Genomic DNA, 5,099 nt, shown 5'->3' on the forward strand with positions numbered 1-5,099 from the left:
TTTATCAGTAATTTCTTTTGAAGCCGAGGGAATAAATTTCCTGCCATGATCATTGGGCTTTTTAGATTGCATTAAAAAAAAAAGTAATTCCAAATTGTGGTGATCCAAAAATAAAACTTTAGCTACTTCAATAAAAGAAGTTGATCAATGGAGATGTGATTGATTTGTTGTAACTTAATCATGAATGAAAAAATTTAAGAACAATTAATCAAGTATACTTTGAGTTTCCTATTTAAGTTTAATTATGTGGCTACATTGACCAATAAACCTCAAGAAATATTATTTTTCTGTAACAACAAATAAATTCAACTATATTATTTAGGACAAAGTTTAACTATAAATTTGGTTGTAGCCCATAGCTACAATTAGGGGTGTTCACCAAACCGCAAAAACCGTACCAAAACTACCTGCAAAATGGCATAACTGCACCGTACCGCAAGTAACAATACACTGCACCGTATGGTGCAGTGCAGTTTGCGATTTTATAATAAGAAAACCGCACAAAACGCACCACACTCTCTCTATATATTAATATATTTATTTTTTTAATATCAAATATATTATTAATTAATAGTTTAATACTTCTAAAAAAAAATTAATACTTTAATAACCCTAGTTTTCCCACAAAAAAAAATTAATAACCCTTGTAAGTGTTAATAAGGAAAGCTAGCCCAAAATAAAGAAAAACTAGCTTAATATTTTAAGACTTGGCCCAAAACAAATGGGGAAAATCAATTTTTTGCTAGGCAGGAAAAGCTCAAAATCTGAAAAATATATTAGTTTCAAATCGCATCTTATACACTGTACCATACAAGTGACCGCAAAAATGAGGTGCGGTACAATTATGGTTTTCGCTAACTCTAAACCACACTGCACTGCACATGTGACCACAAAAATAAGATGCGGTGTAGTTATGGTTTTGCCTAAACCGCATCGCAAAGTGTGGTACTAAAAATGACCCAAAACCGCACCGCATCGCACTGCGAACACCCCTAGCTACAATCCCTACTAAAAAACTAGCATGACTAGATATTTTGAAAATCTAATTATTGGACTGTAAGTTCTTTATGTTCTTAACAAACATGTCTAATTGTGTGTTAATCAGATATTATTTACTATTTGATCCATAAACTTATTTTCGTGTGTGTTTGGAAAGCGCGTTTTGCGCTTCCTAGATGTACGTTTGCGTTTTAGATAGTTTTTTTTTTTTTTTTTTGAGCCGAAATATTTGACTTTTCCTATGAACAGTGCATGGTATGTATTGTTCATAGACCCACAAATTTCACTTTTCAACAGCTTTTTCATTAAAAATGGGTCTCACGGTACTATTCACACATTTAAAAATTATTTTGCTACAGTGTTTTTCAGTTTTCAGTTTTCAGTTATATCCAAACGGACCCTTCATGCCTAATTTTAGACTAAAAAAACTTGAAATTTAAATGTTTGATTGATAACATAATTATTGATCTTTAATTTTTTAAAAATTTTGCAAGCATAGAAAATATAAAAAGAAAATGTAATTCTATAGTGGATTTGTCGAAATTTACATCCAATAAAAATATTTTGAGTGAAGTTGTAGTTATTAACTACAACTAATTTTGTAACTAAATTTTGTTTTATTATTTATGAGGCAATACTTCCTCACAATTAAATTTAATTGGAAAATATGAGAAATGGGCACCAAGGACAATGGAAATATGATCCTCTCCATTTCAAATTTATCTATTATACGGTTCAATTTTTTATATATTAGATTTGTAAAACAAAATCTGAATCATTTTTGCACCAAACCGCATAACGTTGGCCCAATTCCAAGACCACACTCAACACTGATTTGGGCCCTGGCCGACCGCTTTTGGTCAGCTGTTGTAACATTGGCGCAGTCGGTTAAATTAATTCGTGTTGATCAATTGGGCGGCCTTTTGAACCAAGTCGAGAAACGCATGAATGATATGGTCCTCCAGGAGAATTGAGTAAATTCTCAACAAACACAATCCATGCGAGAAGAAAGACTCGCCGGCTTGCCGCGCTGCCACTGACCCACGCATCATGCTCCCCACTTCCGATACCGGCTGCTGCAGCCTCCAACCTCCATCCTGAATCCCAATCTGCCTATTTCAAGTATTTCAAGAGTCTCTGGAGGAAGAGTTTCAAGTTCTTCACAACCCTTTGTCAATCTCCTCAAGCCCCTTACAACTACATAGTTTCTACCAACATTTCTATAACTAAGTACTGCAAAAATGGCCAGCTCGACTTTGCTCGGAACCTGTTCGATGAAATGCCTATACGAATTATTGTCTCATGGAACACCATGATATCAGGTTACTCCAAATGGTGGCAATACTATGAAGCTCTGAAACTAACTTCCATTATGCACGGTAGTAATATAAAGCTCAATGAGACCACTTTTTTGACTACGTTAAGTGTATGTGCACATTCCTGGTCAGTCTGTGAGGGAGAAGAGCTACATTGTCTAGTTTTGAAATCTGGGTTTGAGAGATTTGAGCTTGTGGGTAGTGCATTGTTGTACCTTTATGCAAGTTCTATTGATATTGAAGGAGCAAAGCAGGTGTTTGATGAGTTGCACAGTGAAAATGAGTTGTTGTGGAGTTTGATGCTTGTGGGGTATGTGCAATGTAACTTGATGAGCGAGGCTTTGGATGTGTTTAATAAGATGCCATCTAGGGATGTTATGGTGTGGACTACGTTGATTTCTGGGTATGCGAGGAGCGAGGATGGGAATGAATGGGCTTTAGAGTTGTTTAGGAGGATGAGTGGGAGTGGTGGGATGGAGCCTAATGAGTTTACTTTGGATTGTGTTATTAGGGCTTGTGGAAGACTAGGAAGCCTAAGAGAAGGGAGGATTGCTCAAGGGCTTTTGATAAAATATGGGTTTGAATTTGATCAGTTGATTGCTAGTGCATTAATTGAATTCTATTGTGATTGTGAAGCTATTGATGAGGCCAAGAGAGTTTATGATTGGATGGGAAAACCAGGTTTAAATGCTTCAAATTCACTTATTGGAGGGCTTATATTTATGGGTAGGATTGTAGATGCTGAGTTTATTTTTGGTAGGCTAGTTGAAAAGAATCCAGTATCATATAATTTGATGATTAAAGGCTATGCAATGAGTGGCCAAGCCGAGGAATCTGAGAAACTATTTAATAGAATGATGGAACGAACTATAGTTTCTTTGAATACCGTGATTTCTGTGTATTCTAGGAATGGAGAAATTGATAAAGCTTTGAAGCTGTTTGAAGAAACAAAAGGGGAAAGAAACCCAGTGACATGGAATTCAATAATGTCAGGTTATATTCAAAATCATTGACATGAAGAGGCTTTCAAACTATACGTGACTATGCACAGATTATCAATAGACCATACTAGATCAACTTTTTCTGCTCTTTTTCATGCCTGTACATGCCTTGGATCTCTTCAGCTAGGAGAATTACTTCATGCCCATGTGATCAAAACGCCATTTGAATCAAATGCTTATGTTGGAACATTTCTTGTAGATATGTTCTCCAAATGTGGGAGCATCTCCAATGCACAAAAATCATTTAGTAGCATCTCTTCACCTAATGTGGCAGCATGGACAGCTCTTATCAATGGATATGCACATCATGGGCTTGGTTCCAAAGCAATTTTACTCTTTGAGGAAATGTTAAAGCAAGGAGCTGTTCCCAATGGAGCTACCTTTGTGGGGATTCTGTCTGCTTGTGGTCGTGCTGGTCTAGTTGATGAAGGGATGAAATTTTTCCACTTAATGCAAAAATGTTATGGAGTTACACCAACTTTGGAACACTATGCATGTGTGGTGTATCTTCTTGGCCGTTCAGGCCATCTACAAGAAGCTGAGGAGTTCATAAAAGCAATGCCTATTGAAGCAGATGGGGTTGTCTGGGGAGCTTTACTTAGTGCCTGTAGGTTTTGGACAAAAATGGAGTTGATTGGGAGTGTGGCTGAGAAGATCTTTAATTTGGATCCTAAGGCAGTATCTGCTCATTTTATTCTGTCTAACATGCATTTGATATTGGGCAAATGAAGAGAGAAGATGAATGTGAGGAAGAGATTAAGGAGCTTAGGCATAAGAAAGGCTCCTGGGTGTAGTTGGATTGAGTTGGAAAGCAACGTTCATGTGTTCTCTGTAGAAGATAGAACCCATCCTCATTGTAATGCCATTTATGCAACTTTGGAGCATTTAACATCAAATATAAATTCCCTTGTTCAATATGATTTTTATTTTGGTTTTACATCAATAGTGGAGGCTGACTTCTTTAAAGCAAAATACCCTTATTGATAAAGGTCATGTTAGTTGTGTGATTCATTTTCAATCTCATAAACAAGAGGAAGTGTGGGCCTTTTTGTGATCTTTTCGTGCTTTCTCATGGAAGCAACGGGTTTAACCATTTCATGGGAGTAGCACTACTTGCAGAATCCAGTCCTAGAAAACTACAGAGGGTACGGTGGGCCTTTTATAGATTACGGTATATACAGACTAGTGGATTGATTATGTCTCCATTGTTTTTTATCTTTTCATTTTTGCTTCTCTCCTATGCATGTCATTCTCTCTCTATGTGATAATTTCTCGTCATACATCTCTCCAATAGATACTGCTCTCAAAGAGAGAAGAATTATGCCATTAAAAGAGAAGAGAAAGATTATGTTCTTGCTGAAATCTAAAGAAAAAGAGTAACAAAAAATTTCTGTTTTTGCTGTAATTAAAAATTAAAAAAAGAAAAAAAAAAGGAGAAGAAACATGATTGAAGAGGGAGAAAAATCTGGATTGGAACTTGCAGGTAGAATTGAAGAACACTTGAGATGATTTTATTCTTGTATTCTTTATGTCCAAAATAAAGGCCTAAGCCTACTAAGAACAGTGGTACCTTATCCCTCAGACCAAACCCAAACAATAGAATTTTCTTTAGAGAATAATAAAATACTTCAAGTGCAATTTTAAACAAAGTTCTGGTGTATGGCCAAAGAGACCAGGGTGACAAAGAAATGACATTCAAGTAATGATTGAGAATAACGCTCTCCTCGGGCAAGTCTGAGGTTTAGTTTATTATATATGGTTGATACAAGTTTTTCACTAGATA

The 5,099-nt window shown here is 36.0% G+C and overlaps 1 pseudogene; it reads left to right on the top strand.

Moving 5' to 3' along the window:
- Window positions 1–826: 826 nt before the first annotated feature.
- On the top strand, window positions 827–4,236 carry LOC115984912 (annotated as a pseudogene).
- Window positions 4,237–5,099: the final 863 nt, after the last annotated feature.

Source organism: Quercus lobata, chromosome 4 (assembly GCF_001633185.2).
Source record: "Quercus lobata isolate SW786 chromosome 4, ValleyOak3.0 Primary Assembly, whole genome shotgun sequence".
In the NCBI taxonomy this organism is placed as follows: Eukaryota; Viridiplantae; Streptophyta; class Magnoliopsida; order Fagales; family Fagaceae; genus Quercus; species Quercus lobata.